At 47.9% G+C, this 19,048-nt stretch overlaps 1 non-coding gene across 1 annotated transcript; it reads right to left on the bottom strand.

Moving 5' to 3' along the window:
- Positions 1 to 369: 369 nt before the first annotated feature.
- Positions 370 to 441, bottom strand: TRNAD-AUC (transfer RNA aspartic acid (anticodon AUC)). The gene has a single exon. It is a non-coding gene; the product is annotated as a tRNA-Asp (tRNA).
- Between the last annotated feature and the right edge of the window lie 18,607 nt (positions 442 to 19,048).

Here is a 19,048-nt window from a genome sequence, read left to right as displayed (position 1 = left end):
GATATAGGGAGGGATAGTATTGGGGTTACAGAGGGGGTTAGTGTTAGGATTACATGAATGTGTTAGAGAGTGTTAGAGAGAGCTATTGAGCTATATAGTAAACAGCTGGCTTTTTTTTCATCCAGGTTGCTAAGGATAGCCTAGAAAATACCTGAAAAGGAACCAAGTGCTCCACCTGCTGGCTTAAAATGAGAATACAAAACAATCATATCCTGGTGCAAAAAAGTATATTGTTCAAAAGTGCTTAACAAAATACATATGACACATTCCATTTGGTTTCAATTTTTTTCCATCAGCATTTAATTTGCACAGCAGATTTCTCCCAGGGGACACAAATTAGTTAACAGTTGAGGCAGCCATCTTGGCAATTGCATTGGCCAGGAATCAAACCTGGGTCAGCTGCTGGATAAGCAGTTATGCTCACCACTGCACCACCAACGCGAGGAATGTCTTTATAGTGTGGGAGGAAAGAACCTATATGCAGCTCCCCCCACCCCCTAAATACCTGAGCTCGATCTTGATCCAGAACTGTGCCTGAGAGCAGTAGCTCTCTCTCTCTCCTCACTGGACAGAGAGGCAGCAGTTGGAGCCAATCACAGCCAGTGAGCAGACATCAGGGGGCAGGGCCGAGCCATGCTCTGTGCTTCAATGGGCTGCATAGCCAGCGGCTTTCTATGGGCTGCACTGGGCAAGGGGGAGGAGCGACAGCAGGGAACCCAAGAAGGGGAGGAGTGGGGCTGCTCTATTCAAAGCTATTATAGAGAGCAGGCAAGAATAACATGTTTGTAAACCTAATTTTTCCCTGTTTCGTCTTTCAGGACAGCACACTTGAGAGACCTCGGCTCCTCCCTTCTCTGGAAACACTGCCTCAACCAGAGTATTAATCCACACCATCCCTCCAGCCCATCAGTTTTGGTGTTTCCTCCAGAGGGGAGACACTGCTGAGGAACCAGGGCCATTTGTCAGCTGGGGATGCTGAGACCAGTTTTTCCTGAGAGGGAGAGACAGAGATCTCTCAAATGCACGGCAGTTGGGCTGGGGAGTCCTTGGCAGCATCCATTAAGGAGCTTTCCATCACCTTCCAATCTTTTAAAATGCTGTTTGCAAGCTTTCAACCCCCGCAACCCCCCAGCTAGTCCTCTGCCAGCGCAGGATGCCGCACCTGGTCCTTCAGCAGGTCCCTCTATCAGTGAAGGGTTACCAGACAGTCTTTTGAGGATGAGCCTGATGGTGCGTCCTCAGACTCCTCAGGGGAGTCGGACAGAGAGAATGTGGATAGTGAGCCCTTTCAAACCTCCCGATACAAACTCTCCCTGGAAGAGGTGGAAGAGCTCTTTGGAGTCATACTACTCTAGGTATACAAGAGGAGAAAAAATCTCTCTCTCTCCATGATCAAATGTACGAAGGTCTTGGGGAGCAGAAGAGGAGGGTCTTCCCGGTCCATGAGGTTCTAGTTGACGCTATCAAAAAGGAATGGCGAGACCCAGAAAGGAAGCCTTTCTTTTCCAGAGCACTAAAGCGCAGATTCCCCTTTTCAGAGGATGAAGCGGCTGTGTGGAACAAGTCGCCTAGACTGAATGCAGCTTTTTCTCAGGTATCCAGAAAGACAAACTTGCCTTTTGAACATATGGGGGTGCTATCAGACCCCATTGACAAGAGGATGGATTCCCTCCTCAAAAAGACTTGGGATTCCTCCTTAGGGAATCTTAAGCCTGCCATGGCTGTCACAGTGGTGGCACGTAATATGGAGCACTGGCTAACACATATAAAAGCACATATTGAGGCTGGGACTGCAAAAGAGACGACTTTCTTCTCCTTCCCAATTGTAATTCCCCTTGTAAAAGGGGTCGCATGTATTGCGGATGCCTCAGCAGAGTCGGTCCACATGTCTGTTACATCCTCTGCGTTGGCCAATTCAGCCAGCAGAGCTCTCTGGCTAAAAACCTGGCAAGGAGACAATGCATCAAGCCAAAGCTCTGTGTAGTTCCTTTAACAGGGGGTTTACTGTTTGGTCCGGACCTGGAGGCTGTCCTTAATCGAACAGCAGATAAAAAGAAGGCATTTCCCTTAAATAAAAAGTTGGGGGAAAAATCTAAAAAGAAGACACGTCCGCAAAAGAAGTTTAATTTTCTGAGGACGGAGTCTTAAAAGAGAGTGCGGACCAACAAGGGCAGAAGGCGTGGGGGTAGCGATTATTTGCCCTCCTGAACAGCCCCAAAAGTCCCAATGACAGGTTAACCCCGGTGGGAGGAAGACTGGGTGCTTTCCTCCCACAGTGGGAGTATGTTACCTCCAATCCGTTCATACTAGGGATTGTAAGGAGAGGCTACAAATGGGAATTCTCAAGCCCCCCCCACACAGGCTGCAAATCACAGATTTGCCAAAGTGTGCGGAAAAGTCGACAGCTCTACTGGCCTCACTAGAGGATCTGGAACAGCAGGATGTAGTGTCACGGGTCCCACCTGGGTAGATAGGCAGAGGTTTTTATTTCCACATTTTTGTGGTTTGGAAGCCTTCAGGGAAGTTCAGGCTCATTCTGAGCTTGAAACCTCTGAATCTATCAATCTCCTACAAGAGGTCCCAGATGGATTCCATTTTCACTGTGAAAACACTGCTTCCTCCAAATTGCTACATGGCGTCCATAGACCTAAGGGACGTCTATCTGCACATTCCAATTGCAGAGGTCAGTCAGAGATACCTCAGACTGGCAGTAAGGTCGGGGACAGAAGTAGTACATCTTCAATTTCAAGCCCTCCTCTTTGGGCTATCCTCTTCTCCCCGGATATTCACCAAGGTGATGGTGGAGGCTCTGGCCTTTCTGCGACTCTGGGGAATCTCAGTAGTTGCATACATGGACGACCTGCTCCTTTTTGCTCCTTTGCTGGAGCAGCTGGTTCAGGATTTGCAGGTAGCAAGGAGTGTGTTGGAACATCTGGGATGGCTCCTAAATTTGGAGAAATTCAACCTGGTTCCATCCCAGAGAGTTATGTTCCTAGCTTATGTTCTGGACTCAACTCAGCAGCGAGTTTTCCTTCCAGAAGAGAAAATTTGCAAAGTAGACAAAGCCTTGGCAGTCCTACAGGGCAATCAACAGATATCCATAAGAAAGGCCATGTCAGCTTTGGGTCTACTGAGGTCTGCCCTCCCAGCCGTAAGGTGGGCAGGATTGCACTTCCGCCCTCTACAGCTGTTTGTTCTGGAGGTTTGGGACTGCACCCAGAGATCCCAGGAATCATTGGTTTTCATTCCAGTAGGGGTAAAGAGGTCCTTGTGGTGGCGGAGGAAGGCAGTGAATCTATCACGGGGCTTAGAATGAGTACTACCAGTGTCCAAGGTAGTCACAACAGACGCAAGCAGCACGGGTTGGGGAGCACACCTAGGGATGAGTCTGGCACAAGGATCTCGGAATATCGAGTACGCAGGGAAGTCCTCGAACTGGGGAGAGCTGAAAGCTATTTCCCTGGCTCTGAGTTTTTCAACAGGAGCTCCAGGGACATCACATCCAGGTCCACTCAGACAATTCCTCAGCAGTTGCTTATGTAGCGCTGGCTCCTGACGAGCATGCGCTATATGTTTTTGAAAGTTAATATTCCTGAAACCACAGTTGAGTTTTAGGGCTAATTTTACTACATTATGATTTCAGTACCAGTCCAGCTGAGTTGCACTGGGTTCTCTTTGGCTGCAGGTGGTGCTGTCACCGCCGGCAAGTGGTAGAACGCAGTTAAGCTGGGTGTATTGAGTGCCCCATTTTTCTCAGAACCAGCCCAGTGGGAGTGTTCTCCTGCTTTGCATTCTGGGAGATGGTATTTAAGGTACTGACATCACATGCTATGAGGTTCCATGCCAGAAGATTTTTCTGTCTGGCTCTGGTCCTCCTAACCAGCCCCCAAGGCCCTCCTGGCCTGGGGTGCGGTTCCATGCATTTCCAAGTTTCAGGGCTGGATAGTCCGAAGTGAAGCAACTGCAGGGACAGGCCTGAATGGATATCGAGGCCTGGTGATTCAAGGGTGGTCCGGTGCCATCTCACCTAAGGAGAGGCCCAGCAACTGGAGAAGTATCCAGGGGAGGACTCTTCAGGAGAAGGCTATGCACAAGGCTGTCTTTTCTGAAGGAGCCTGGAGGCTCAGTTGAAGGACACTTCATGGATCCACACTCATACAGTATCGCCGGACCGGCTAAGAGATACTGGTACCGTATGATAGCTCTAGAAATTTGTCTATGTCCCTCAATTACACTCAAGTCTGTGGCAGAGACTTTTTCTCATGTATTTTACACTCAAGTCTTTGGCAGAGACTTTACTTTACTTAACACCTTACCGGCTGATAGGCCTAGTGAGAGGAGGTCTATCCGGGGGTTGTGAAAATCCAGCTGTGAAACGGTTATTCTCTGGATTTCTTCTATAAAGGCTTTCCATTTTTGACAGTCCAAAGTACCTGAACTTCCTCCTAACTCTTTACCCTAAACTGAGAGATTCTGTTTCTACTTCAAATAAATAACTCAAAAGAAGATTCAGTGTCAGGCTCTACATTTCTTTGGGCCATCTACCACGGGAAACCGTAGACAGAGGCGAGGTCAAGAAGGTAACGGTAAGCCCAATAAAACCAGCAGCTCCTTCGGGGGTCAGTGCTACACTTACATCAACCAACAGGGGGGTACCACAGGCAGTTCCCTTTAGGCTCTGATGGAAACAATATTCAACTGGGATGAGGTCACAGTGCTCTCGCTATCTGCAGTACACGTGAAGGGGGAGTTAAATCAGATGGCAGACTTCCTCAGCAGGAGGAAGCTGAGGGAGAGCGACTGGGTCCTGAGTCAAGGCATCTACAGGATGATTGTCTAGAAGTGGGGGGTCCAATGTGTGGACCTTTTTGCTTCGAGGGAGAACGCAAAAACTCTGCTCTTCATCTCTCTGAACCGATGGGACGGGGCAATAGGGGTGGACGCTCTTTCTCAGAGCTGGTATTTTTCCAAAAGCTATGCTTTCCCCCTCCGGTACTCTTGCCAGCAGTCGAGGAAATTTCAGTTAGAGGACACGACCCTGATCTTGATAGCACCACACTGGCCCAGGAGGCCTTGGTTCTCTGTCCTAAAGAAGCTGTGGAACCGCCTTGGATATTGCCTGTCAGGGAAGATCTACTATATCAAGGCCCAATCTGCTGCCCTCAGGTGGAGAGGTGGAATCTGGCAGCCTGGCTACTGAAGAGGAGATGCTGAAAAGTAAGGGGTTCTCTGAAAGGTTGGTAGCGACTCTTCTAAATTCTAGGAAAGAAGAGACGTGCAAGATTTATTTGAAGATCTGGAAGAAATTCAATTATTGGTGTGCGGAGAGCTCCTTTTAATGTTCGTAATCCAGTGGCAGTGCTGGAGTTCCTACAGAGTGGGGCAGATAAGGGATTGGCCCTTTGTACTGCCAAGGGTCAGCTTTCTGCTCTAAGTGTATTCCTTAAACAACAACTAACAGTGAATCCTTGGATATCCAGGTTCTTTAAAGCCTTTAGTAGCCAGAGACCAGTCAGCTTCCATCCCTTTCCAGTTTGATCTATCCCTAGTATTGCAGGCTCTTACAGAGGATCCTTTTGAGCCTATTGAGTCTTGTACGGTAAAATTTTTAACCCTCAAGACGTTTTTTTTTTTGGTGGCAATCGATACCGCAAGGAGGGTTAGTGAGCTAGAAGTCCTCTCAAGGAGGGCACCTTTTCTTCAGGTTTTTCCGGATCGGATTATTTTTAAAACCGAACCGGTCTTTTTACCAAAAGTGGCTTCAAAATTTCATAAGAGCCAGGAATTCTGTCTACCCACTTTTTGTTCATTTCCTGTAAGGGAACAGGAGTACATCTTCCACAGATTAGATGTCAGGAGATGTGTATTAAAATACTTGGAGTTTGTGGATCTAAGAGAGCCGATTCCTTTTTTGTTTCTTTTTCTGGGGCTAGGAAGGTGTCAAAAGCTTCTAGAAATACTATAGCCAGGTGGTTGAGGTTAAATCAGTCAGGCCTATATAGCAAAAGGGGTGGAGGTCCCGGAAGGTATTAGGGCTCATTCCATTAGGGCCATGGCAACATCACAAGCAGAGTGGGCTGGTGCTACACTCAAACAGATCTGCAGAGCAGCAACGTGGTCAAGTTTTAAGACTTTTGTTAAGCACTACAGATTGGACTTGTCTGCCCAGGACCAGGCCCAAGCAGTAGCCCCACCCTAGGGTAAGTGCTCACTTATCCTCTCAAGTGTGCTGTCCTGAAAGACGAAAGAGGGAAAATCGAAGTTACGTACTGGTAATGTTTTTTCCAAAAGTCTTTCAGGACAGCACAGGTACCCACCCAAATAGTTTTTTGCCACCAGGACGCAAGAGCATAAGGAGTATGAAGGTTGGTATGATGTGTTCTTGTGTCTCCCTAGACTGGCCGGAGGTTCTTGTGGAAAAACTGACGGGCTGGAGGGATGGCGTAGCTTAAAACTCTGGTGGAGTGTTTCCTGAGAAGGGAGGAGCCGAGGTCTCAAGTGTGCTGTCCTGAAAGACTCTTATAAAAAAACATTACTGGTACGTAACTTCGATTTTTGTTTTGTCCGTCTTACGTTAGGCCCAGGAGGAAGAGAGCATGCCCGGGCTACATAAGCTACTTTTATTATCCCTCCCAGCAACCTTCAGGCCACTGCAAGGGTCCCTGGGATTTGTAGTCTTAGAGTACAGGAATATATACCAGCAGATTTCAGAAGGACTATATGCCCCATAACTCACTCTGCTGACACACAGGTATGAGGTCACTGGCTTTCGAATAATCAAGGGGCCAATAATATTCAAAACACTGGAAGGTACGAAACTCTGGTTACAGTTCACATCGCTACATAGGGAGGGATAGTATTGGGGTTACAGGGAGGGTTACTCTTGGGGAAGTAAGGAGGGATAGTATTGGGAATATAGGGAGGGAAAGAATTGGGGATATAGGGAGGGATAGTATTGGGGTTACAGGGAGGGGTATTCTTGGGGATATAGGGAGGGATAGTATTGAGGTTACAGGGAGGGTCAGAGAGAGCTATTGACTATATAGTAAACAGCAGGCTTTTATTCAGCCAAGTTGCTTAGGATAGACTAGAAAATACTTGAAAAGGAGCTGCGTGCTCCACCTCCTGGCTGTAAATGAGAATACAAAACAATCATATCATTGCACAAAAAAAATATATTAACAAAATACATACATAAACGCATTCCATTTGGTTTACATTTTATTCCAAAAGCATTTCGTTTGCACAGCAGATTAGGCAGCCATCTTGGCAATTGCGTTGGCCGGGAATCTAACCCAGGTCAGATGCTAACGTAGATAAGGATGTATATCCATCTGTCTTCTTGATTCCTGGAGTAGAGGCGGGGGTCTACTTTACTGATTGAGAATCCCTCTTTAGTAAGTACTTTGTTCACTTTTGCATTTCGCATTCCACATCCTTGCAGATTGTTTAAGACCGTAAATGTTCTGATGTTTACACACAAGGTTGTCCCCTTGCTCAAACCCTGGTGGTTGCTCCATGTAGAGATCTTCCTTAATGTCTCCATATAAGAAAGCAGTTTTAACGACTAGTTTCATCGTAATCTTCACCAAATTTCTGAGTGTAACCTTGTCTGGCTTTGTATTTGTGGATAGTGATGGACGAACTTCCGACGGGACGTTTCGCGAACGCGAAATGCGAACGGACCCAAACGTTCGCGAAACCGACCGTTCGCCGCGGGCCCCATTGACTTCAATGGGAGGCGAACTTTGCAAACCTTCATGTCGAATTTGCGGCCACGTGGTAATTATTAGGGGGTAAAACGTAGTCCCACCATCTGGACAATGACATAATACATGTATGAGGTGAATTTGGGATCGATAACTACAAGCATTTTTATTTTATTTGGGAAATTGTTCTAACAATTCAGGACTATGGAGCTAATGAAGGCAATGGAGGAGAGGGAAGGTCAGGGACCAGGGTAGGCAAAGAAGAGGGTGCAGGAGATGATCACCAGCAGCGTGACATACCGGAATGACACATGCACCGTGATAGAGGCATCTGACAGCAGCACCGTAATACAGAGCACTGACAGCAGCACCGTGACATACAGCGCTGACAGCAGCACCGTGACATACAGCGCTGACAGCAGCACCGTGACATACAGCGCTGACAGCAGCACCGTGACATACAGCGCTGACAGCAGCACCGTGACATACAGCGCTGACAGCAGCACCGTGACATACAGCGCTGACAGCAGCACCGTGACATACAGCGCTGACAGCAGCACCGTGACATACAGCGCTGACAGCAGCACCGTGACATACAGCGCTGACAGCAGCACCGTAAGCAGCCCCAGGAGGAAGTCAGCACAGCACAGGGATGGTGTGATCCCCTCATAATAAGAACCCCCAGGAGGAAGTCAGCACAGCACAGGGATAGTGTGATCCCTTCATAATAAGAACCCCCAGGAGGAAGTCAGCACAGCACAGGGATATCATAAGCAGCCCCAGTAGAAATATGACACCGCTCAACCTCTTCAAAGAGGAGGGTAGGGGCATATAGTACGGTGTGCTTTTTTGGGTCAAGGAAGTGAGCCAAATGAATTAAGAAGGTCTGTGTGCTTGATTAAAAAAATAGTTTATAGACATATACATGGTCTACTGGTCACATGTGTTGAATTCCTCCGAGATCCATGCCTCATTCATTTTTAGAAATGTGAGGTAGTTAACACTGTGGTGAGCTAGGCGAGTACGCTTATCGGTCACAATCCCCCCTGCTGCGCTGAACGTCCTTTCGGACAGGACACTGGATGAGGGGCAAGCCAACAGTTCGATTGCAAATTGGGCAAGCTCTGGCCAGAGGTCAAGCCTGCCCACCCAGTAGTCTAGGGGTTCATCACTCCTCAGAGCGTCCACATCGGCCGTTAACCCAATGTAGTCGGACACCTGACGGTCTAGGCGTTCCCTGATGCTGGATCCGGATGACACCTGTCGATGGGTCGGCTGAAAGAATGACCTCATATCCGAAGTCACCAACACATCTTCAAACCGGCCTCTTCTTGCAGGCGCTGTTGGATTGGTACCCGCAAATCCTTCTCTGGGAGTGGGAATTGCTCCTCTGCCAGCGCACGCAAAAGCAGAATGCAGCATTTCTCGAAGCAAGGCCTGGAAGTGCTGCATTCTGACAGCCCTCTGCGACGGCGGTAACATTTCCGCCATTTTGTGTTTGTACCGGGGGTCTAAGTACGTTGCCACCCAGTACTGGTCCTTGACCCTCATGCTTTTTATACGGGGGTCCCTATTAAAACACTGGAGCATGAAGGCCCCCATTTGCACTAAAGTGGAAGCGGTGTGGTGGCCTGGCTCCTGCTCATCATCCAGGATAATGTCGTCCTCTTCATTCTCCTCTCCCCATCCTCGCACAACAGGGATCCCAGAAAGGTTTAAAGCATGCTCTTCTTGCTCCTGCTCATCCGCCCCGGCACCATCCTCCTCTGACTCCTCATCAGACTCCTGTTGTTGACTTGTCTCAGATAGAGTAGCCCCCCCTGGGAATTCATCCAGCATTGCGACTTCCTCATCTTCCCGCTCCTGCTCCTCCACAGCCTGATCAATGACACGACGCAATGCACGCTCCAGAAAGAAGGCATAAGGTACCATGTCACTGATGGCGCCATGGCTGCGACTGACCAGTTTGGTGATCTCCTCAAATGGCCGCAGAAGTCTGCATGTGTCGCGCATGAGCAGCCACTGGCGCGGTGAAAAAAAACCCAGCTCCCCAGAACCGTTTCTTTCGCAGAGTTCATACAGGTAGACGTTAACTGCACGTTTCTGCTGGAGCAGCCTATCAAGCATATAGAAGGTTGAGTTCCATCGCGTCGGGCAATCGCAAATAAGACGTCTGACCGGCAGATGGTGTCGCCGCTGAATGTCAGCAAGGCGAGCCATGGCCGTGTAAGATCTTCTGAAATGGGCCGAGATTTTCCTTGCCTGCCGCAAGATGTCCTGGACCCCAGGGTATTTGACAAGGAATCGCTGCACGACCAAGTTTAAGACGTGTGCCATGCACGGCACGTGCGTGATTTTGCCCTGTTTCAATGCGCTAAGCAGATTGGCACCGTTGTCACACACCACTTTACCAACTGTCAAATTGAGCGGTGTTAGCCACTCATCTGCCTGTGAACGCAAAGCTGAAAGGAGTGCCGGGCCAGTGTGGCTCTTTGCTTCCAGGCACAACAGACGCAGCACGGCATGGCAACGTCTCACCTGGCATGTGGAATAGGTTCTGGGGAGCTTGGGCGGTGCAGTGGAAGAGACGCTAGCAGCGGAAAAGGAGGAGGCAGCTGAGGAGGAGAGGGAGGAGGATGGAGTAGGAGGAGGAGAAGAAGAGTCAGGCCTGCATGCAATCCGTGGCGGTAAAACCAAATCTACACGGGTGCCACGGGTTACATGCTTGACGGCCGTCAGAAGGTTCACCCAGTGGGCAGTAAAAGTGATATACCTTCCCTGCCCGTGTTTGCTAGACCACGTGTCTGTGGTCAGATGTATCTTGGCACCGACACTGTGTGCCAGAGATACATTCACTTGCCGCTGAACATGGCCATATAGCTCTGGGATGCCCTTCTCTGAGAAATACTTCCTTCCTGGGACCTTCCATTGTGGTGTTCCAATGGCCACAAATTTGCGAAAGGCCTCCGAGTCCACCAGTTTATATGGCAGTAGTTGGCGGGCTATGAGTTCTGACAAGCCAGCCGCCAACCGTTGGGCAAGAGGGTTATCCGGCATCATCATTTTTTTACGCTCAAACATTAGGCCCACGGAAGCCTGCCTTTTTGCAGAAAAATGTGAGCTTGGCGTGATGGAAGGTGGAGTGGAGGACAATTGTGAGGAGAGAGGAGAAGGAGAAGTAGAAGACGAGGCTGGACGGTGAGAGCCTGCAGTGTGGCTTTGTGTGTTCCGTTGCTCCCACTGGGCTCGGTGATGGCTGCTCATGTGCCTTCTTAAGGCGGTCGTCCCTAGGTGAGTATTGGGCTTACCGCGACTAACGCGTTGACTGCAAAGATTGCAGATGGCAACGCTATTGTCAGCAGCGGACACGTTAAAAAAAGCCCACACTGCGGAGCCATGTGCCGGTGTCCTGGGAGCGCCAGATGTGACCGTACATGGTCGATGACTCGCTCCTGATACATTTGCAGTCTGCTTTGTCCCTGCTGTGCAATGTAAGTCATTGCTGCTTCTCCTCCCTATCTGCTGGTCCATATCTCCCTCTGAACTCCCCTCCTCTTCCTCTCTTGTGGGCACCCACGTGACATCACTAGACACGTCATCATCAACGTCACCTTCCCCACCGCTATAAGTAGAGATCTCGGAGTAGGCAGCAACACCGGGGACCAACCTCCTCCTTGGGCTGATCTGGGTACTGGCGTCAGACTGCTGAGTAGCGCTTGTTGCTACCTCCTCTTCCTGATCCAATACCAAGAGTGGCTGCGCATCAGAAATGTCCTCTTGATATGGATCGGAAAATAATTCCAGTGACTCAAGCGGAAGGTATGTGGTGGTGGTGGTGGTGGTCGTGTTGTTGGTGGTAGTGTCTTTGGGGGTGCACATAGCAGAGAGTGAAGAAGAGGGTGCAGATCGAGAGGATGAGGAGGGTGCAGAAGAGTAAGGCTGAGCGAGCCACTCAACCAAGTCTGGTGCATCCTTTAAAGTAATTGAACGCACCTTCTGCAACTTCCCACTTTGGCTCAAGCCTGTTGCTCCTGCCCTACCCCTACCACCCCTGCGGAAGGGCCTGCCTCTTCCTCTGCATGTCATTTTTTAAATGACCCTGTGACAAAACTCTTAGTCCCTATACCGCTGAAGGACTGCTGCAGTATAGGTGAGCGGTCAGCAGTGGTGCACGTCAACCCTATCTATTGTGGACCGATAGCGGTCCTTACAGAACAGCAGACTGTACCGCACTCAAGCCTATGTACCGTAGCACCCTATACCAAGTTACCAGTCCTTATAAGAACTTTTGTGGAACAAGCAGGTTGTGTGTTAGTGATTAGCAGACTGTACGTCAGTCCCTATACCGCTGAAGGACTGCTGCAGTATAGGGCAGCGGTCAGCAGTGGTGCACGTCAACCCTATCTATTGTGGACCGATAGCGGTCCTTACAGAACAGCAGACTGTACCGCACTCAAGCCTATGTACCGTAGCACCCTATACCAAGTTACCAGTCCTTATAAGAACTTTTGTGGACCAAGCAGGTTGTGTATTAGTGTTTAGCAGACTGTACGTCAGTCCCTATACCGCTGAAGGACTGCTGCAGTATAGGTGAGCGGTCAGCAGTGGTGCACGTCAACCCTATCTATTGTGGACCGATAGCGGTCCTTACAGAACAGCAGACTGTACCGCACTCAAGCCTATGTACCGTAGCACCCTATACCAAGTTACCAGTCCTTATAAGAACTTTTGTGGACCAAGCAGGTTGTGTATTAGTGTTTAGCAGACTGTACGTCAGTCCCTATACCGCTGAAGGACTGCTGCAGTATAGGTGAGCGGTCAGCAGTGGTGCACGTCAACCCTATCTATTGTGGACCGATAGCGGTCCTTACAGAACAGCAGACTGTACCGCACTCAAGCCTATGTACCGTAGCACCCTATACCAAGTTACCAGTCCTTATAAGAACTTTTGTGGACCAAGCAGGTTGTGTATTAGTGTTTAGCAGACTGTACGTCAGTCCCTATACCGCTGAAGGACTGCTGCAGTATAGGTGAGCGGTCAGCAGTGGTGCACGTCAACCCTATCTATTGTGGACCGATAGCGGTCCTTACAGAACAGCAGACTGTACCGCACTCAAGCCTATGTACCGTAGCACCCTATACCAAGTTACCAGTCCTTATAAGAACTTTTGTGGACCAAGCAGGTTGTGTATTAGTGTTTAGCAGACTGTACGTCAGTCCCTATACCGCTGAAGGACTGCTGCAGTATAGGTGAGCGGTCAGCAGTGGTGCACGTCAACCCTATCTATTGTGGACCGATAGCGGTCCTTACAGAACAGCAGACTGTACCGCACTCAAGCCTATGTACCGTAGCACCCTATACCAAGTTACCAGTCCTTATAAGAACTTTTGTGGAACAAGCAGGTTGTGTGTTAGTGATTAGCAGACTGTACGTCAGTCCCTATACCGCTGAAGGACTGCTGCAGTATAGGGCAGCGGTCAGCAGTGGTGCACGTCAACCCTATCTATTGTGGACCGATAGCGGTCCTTACAGAACAGCAGACTGTACCGCACTCAAGCCTATGTACCGTAGCACCCTATACCAAGTTACCAGTCCTTATAAGAACTTTTGTGGACCAAGCAGGTTGTGTATTAGTGTTTAGCAGACTGTACGTCAGTCCCTATACCGCTGAAGGACTGCTGCAGTATAGGTGAGCGGTCAGCAGTGGTGCACGTCAACCCTATCTATTGTGGACCGATAGCGGTCCTTACAGAACAGCAGACTGTACCGCACTCAAGCCTATGTACCGTAGCACCCTATACCAAGTTACCAGTCCTTATAAGAACTTTTGTGGACCAAGCAGGTTGTGTATTAGTGTTTAGCAGACTGTACGTCAGTCCCTATACCGCTGAAGGACTGCTGCAGTATAGGTGAGCGGTCAGCAGTGGTGCACGTCAACCCTATCTATTGTGGACCGATAGCGGTCCTTACAGAACAGCAGACTGTACCGCACTCAAGCCTATGTACCGTAGCACCCTATACCAAGTTACCAGTCCTTATAAGAACTTTTGTGGACCAAGCAGGTTGTGTATTAGTGTTTAGCAGACTGTACGTCAGTCCCTATACCGCTGAAGGACTGCTGCAGTATAGGTGAGCGGTCAGCAGTGGTGCACGTCAACCCTATCTATTGTGGACCGATAGCGGTCCTTACAGAACAGCAGACTGTACCGCACTCAAGCCTATGTACCGTAGCACCCTATACCAAGTTACCAGTCCTTATAAGAACTTTTGTGGACCAAGCAGGTTGTGTATTAGTGTTTAGCAGACTGTACGTCAGTCCCTATACCGCTGAAGGACTGCTGCAGTATAGGTGAGCGGTCAGCAGTGGTGCACGTCAACCCTATCTATTGTGGACCGATAGCGGTCCTTACAGAACAGCAGACTGTACCGCACTCAAGCCTATGTACCGTAGCACCCTATACCAAGTTACCAGTCCTTATAAGAACTTTTGTGGACCAAGCAGGTTGTGTATTAGTGTTTAGCAGACTGTACGTCAGTCCCTATACCGCTGAAGGACTGCTGCAGTATAGGTGAGCGGTCAGCAGTGGTGCACGTCAACCCTATCTATTGTGGACCGATAGCGGTCCTTACAGAACAGCAGACTGTACCGCACTCAAGCCTATGTACCGTAGCACCCTATACCAAGTTACCAGTCCTTATAAGAACTTTTGTGGACCAAGCAGGTTGTGTATTAGTGTTTAGCAGACTGTACGTCAGTCCCTATACCGCTGAAGGACTGCTGCAGTATAGGGCAGCGGTCAGCAGTGGTGCACGTCAACCCTATCTATTGTGGACCGATAGCGGTCCTTACAGAACAGCAGACTGTACCGCACTCAAGCCTATGTACCGTAGCACCCTATACCAAGTTACCAGTCCTTATAAGAACTTTTGTGGAACAAGCAGGTTGTGTGTTAGTGATTAGCAGACTGTACGTCAGTCCCTATACCGCTGAAGGACTGCTGCAGTATAGGGCAGCGGTCAGCAGTGGTGCACGTCAACCCTATCTATTGTGGACCGATAGCGGTCCTTACAGAACAGCAGACTGTACCGCACTCAAGCCTATGTACCGTAGCACCCTATACCAAGTTACCAGTCCTTATAAGAACTTTTGTGGAACAAGCAGGTTGTGTGTTAGTGATTAGCAGACTGTACGTCAGTCCCTATACCGCTGAAGGACTGCTGCAGTATAGGGCAGCGGTCAGCAGTGGTGCACGTCAACCCTATCTATTGTGGACCGATAGCGGTCCTTACAGAACAGCAGACTGTACCGCACTCAAGCCTATGTACCGTAGCACCCTATACCAAGTTACCAGTCCTTATAAGAACTTTTGTGGAACAAGTGAGTTGTGAATGTTTAGCAGACTGCAGCAGAAGGGCAGCAGTCAAGTATAATATCCTTTCTATATTTGGAAGAAAGAATATTATACATGTACAAGCCTATTACTGTACCACTGATACCAGTCCTGAAAAGAACCTTTGTGGAACTAATAATAACAGCAAGTCTTTAAAATTACCCTCACTGCCTGACAACACTGCTTCCTTCCTGTCCCTATACAAATTGGCAAAAAAAGAGAACGATTAGTGGTTACTGGAACAGCTCTTTTGTGGACCTTGATAGTAACAGCTAATGATGATGATGATGATGATGATGATGAAAGACTAATCTGGCTGTCCCTGTAGCATACACCGTCCTTTCCCTTTCTCTAAACTAACAAAAGACACTCAGGCTGCTGCAAGAATCAGCAGCACAGCAAACCTATCAACACCTAACACCTATACCAGTCCTGAAAAGAACTTTTGTGTACCAAATAGCTAGTGGTTTATCTCTCCCTACTCCACACAGGAACCTGTCCCTATCTTAACAGAAGAAAGAATGTAAAATGGCCACCGGATCGGGTGTATTTATAGGTTAGGGGGAATGTACAAGTGTCCATGTGCTGTCATGTCTCAATTGGCTGTCCTGTATCACATGATAAACGTGTCACCAAAGGTTAAAGTTCTTGTATACATTAAACACGTAAGTCCGCCGCGGCGAACGACGGAAAAAGGCGTTCGAACGTGCGGACCGCGAATGTCGGAAATTCGCCGCGAAACGACCGCCGGGCGAACCGTTCGGCCATCACTATTTGTGGATATTCCCTTCTGTGTCTGACTTTGAAAGTCCACTTACTTCCTATAGTTTTGCAGTTAGGAGGGATCTCTGAGAGTGTCCAAGTTTTATTTTCTTAATATAAGAAACTCACACAAATATAAGAAACTCACACAAATATAAGAAACGCACACAAATATAAGAAAAGCACACTGATAAAAACTGGCCCATGTGCGCCCAGTCTGAAGGGTTGTGCACTAGACGAAGGCAATTGACAAAAACTGAACATTAGGCTCTATGATGTTGTTATGAGCCTCCTCATAATACATGGGCCAGGCTGTAAGTCCATTGTCCTGTCTCTCTGATGGTAGAAATATGCCACATATGTGTTGCTGCGCCTCTGGCTCTGTGACGTTGTTATGAGGCTCTTCATGGTACATCGGCCATGGTGTAAAGAGATTCTCTTGGCTATATGCTGTTGGGAAGAAGTTCTGTAGTGGCTGCTGAATCTGACTAACACTCTGGTAGCCAAAGTCATAGATATAATTCTACTCCTCTGCCTTTTAGGTTCATATGAGCCATTGGCCAAGGTGTGAAGAGATTCTCCTGTCTGACTGCTGGTGGTGGCTGAAGAAAGACCATTTTCTCTGCCAATTGTTGAAGAGTGTCCTTATAATGGTTCTCCATTGGGGTTGGTATATGGTCTATGGATGTTCAGTGATAATATTGGAGACCAGCCCATTGGTTCCACCCGACACTCACTGTCGTCACTACAGTGAGCAAAATGAGGCTTCTTCTCTGGCGATAATGGTGGAGGTAAAAATAAGTCCATTGGTGACATCATCAGACTGTCGCTCATGTATGAAAAGCCTGTGAAATACTCCTGCTCATATGGTGATATTGGAGCATTCCGGTCCAGGTAGTTGATAAATTCAGTCAATGGCATGCTATTATTTGATGGTTCCTCACAAATCTAGAAAGAGAAAAAGACATTCATTACTGTTTCTAATTGATATAGAGAATGGTAACAAAGTATGGTGAACCCCACCCCTGAGGTGCAGCAGATTTCACCAAGTAGGCTCCTTCCACAATACCTCCCTCTAGTGGTCAGATAACATACACAATAATTATCTCCAATAATGCACAGAAATCATTCAGACCAGACCGTATGATTATATAGTGATCACAAATTCAGAGACAGGTCTGAAAAGTCTGTTAAAACAAATGTCTTAGATGGTGAAGAGCCTGCTGCTGAAAATCTCCCCTCCCTCTCCAATGTGTTTGGACTCTATTATCTGTATACTTACTGGTTTGGATTCAGATGGCATTGCTGACTTCCTTCCCTCTAACTCTGCCCAGTCGATGGTCTTGAAGAACTGATGGCTCCTGATGTCACTGACGAGATGGTGTCGGCCCTCTTGGTCTTTCCACAGAAGCTGTAATGAAGAATTAAATATATGAGAATGAAATATAATGAGATGCTGCATGACCAATGACCAATAACAATATCTGATCAATAGAAGAGCCTGAGGCTCTCTGTAACCTACCTTAACTAAGAGGTTATGGAGGTCAGGGTCCATACCCTCCTCGTAATCGGGTTCCATTTCAATCATTTTCTTCTTTATTTGTTCCCAGTTGTCCATTCTGGTGATGAAGGGATGTTTCCCAAACGCCATCTCGTATACTATGACTCCAAGGGAGAAATAGTCAACCATGCTGAAATAATAAATTTTTTGCAAGACCTGTAGAAACATAAGAGAAAGAGGGATGAGCACATTGTCAGACCAGGCAGAGGACAGAGATGACAACATAGTGACATATGTGATGTATAATGCTCATGCATGACTAAAATTGCAGTGAAACAGCATCAAACTGAAGTGGAGCTTGTGAATATTGGAGGTGGGGCTTAAAAGTGATGTACAGTGAAAACCCTTTTTTTTTGTTTACATGTTGGACAGAATAGAAAGGGGTTAAACACTCTGGGGCTTTGCCTAGAGGTGCACTTTAATTGCCCCATAGAGGAGAAGGGAAACAGTGGGTAAGCAGTTATTGGAGATTTTACCCCATTTATATGTGTGAAACGGGCCAGGCAGATGAATCCATTTACACTCGGCCTCAATGTCCCCTACAAAGAAGCCCCAACACTGATCCATGACTCAGAACTTCCCAGCTTTTGTTGGGGATATTGTTCTAGCCTGGAAACCCATTAAAAGCAACCGGGGCACCAGTGGAGACATTCTCTATTTAGTGGAATTGGAGTACCCCTTTATCTCTTCTCCATATCCAGTCATAATAATGGGTATATCTTGATAAATGTTAAGTCTGATATCAGGAGCATACTTACTTCTGGGGCCATGTAGATTGGTGTCCCTGTATATTCATTAACTCTCTTAGTCTCAGTGACTCCGTTCACTGACAATCCACTCTGGCATGGCCAGCGTTGTCTAACAGGGTGTTTTCTGGCTTCAGATCTCTGTGAACGATCTCTTTGTCGTGCAGGAATTGCAGGCCGCAAATAATTTCCGCTGTTAGGTTTCTGATGGAGAAATAAATACATGGATTAGCATCAAAAATCATCACACACCAGTTAATGGTAAAGATAAAGTGACTTCTCCCTATAGTACATAGGGGTATAGATGGATGGGATCAGCTGGAGGGGCCTGGATAGGTCACTGCCTGTCCTCAGTGGTCAGCCTCCCCCAACTCCCAACTTACCTTAAGGTGTCCAGAGGAAGTGGAGCTGAATATCTTATCAGGTCGGCGAGATCTCCTCCGCTCAGATACTCCATAACAAAGGCCAGATGATTCTGTGAAAATAGGAAAAACAGGTTACGTTATAGACATAATATATGAAGACACGCACACTAGCAAAGAGTGCAGTGTGGCATCTTTACTAAATACTTCCTGGGGGGGAACTCTAGAAAACCGGACAGAGAAAAATAGTAGACTGCCATTGCTGGAAGATTTTTACCACAATACTAGTTTTGTCTGGTTGTTATGGTGGCCCAATGACTTCTATATTTTGGCTTCCCATCCTGGAAGATGTATGTCGATCAGGAGTCCTGACTTCTCCTGCCTTTCCAGTTGTAGACGTGTTCTGACTCAGTGACTCAAAGTTTTAAGGCCAGAGATAGCCAGGCAACTAGTAATGTCTGAAGTCAGTAATGGCGGCCTCTCAGTATGTGGTTTCTTGAAGGAAAGCCTCTACTC

Source organism: Lithobates pipiens, unplaced genomic scaffold, assembly GCF_037356315.1.
Source record: "Lithobates pipiens isolate NorthernLeopardFrog02 unplaced genomic scaffold, aLitPip1_a1.2 Scaffold_3, whole genome shotgun sequence".
NCBI classification, from domain to species: Eukaryota; Metazoa; Chordata; class Amphibia; order Anura; family Ranidae; genus Lithobates; species Lithobates pipiens.
This window is presented reverse-complemented; position numbering and strand designations above follow the sequence as displayed.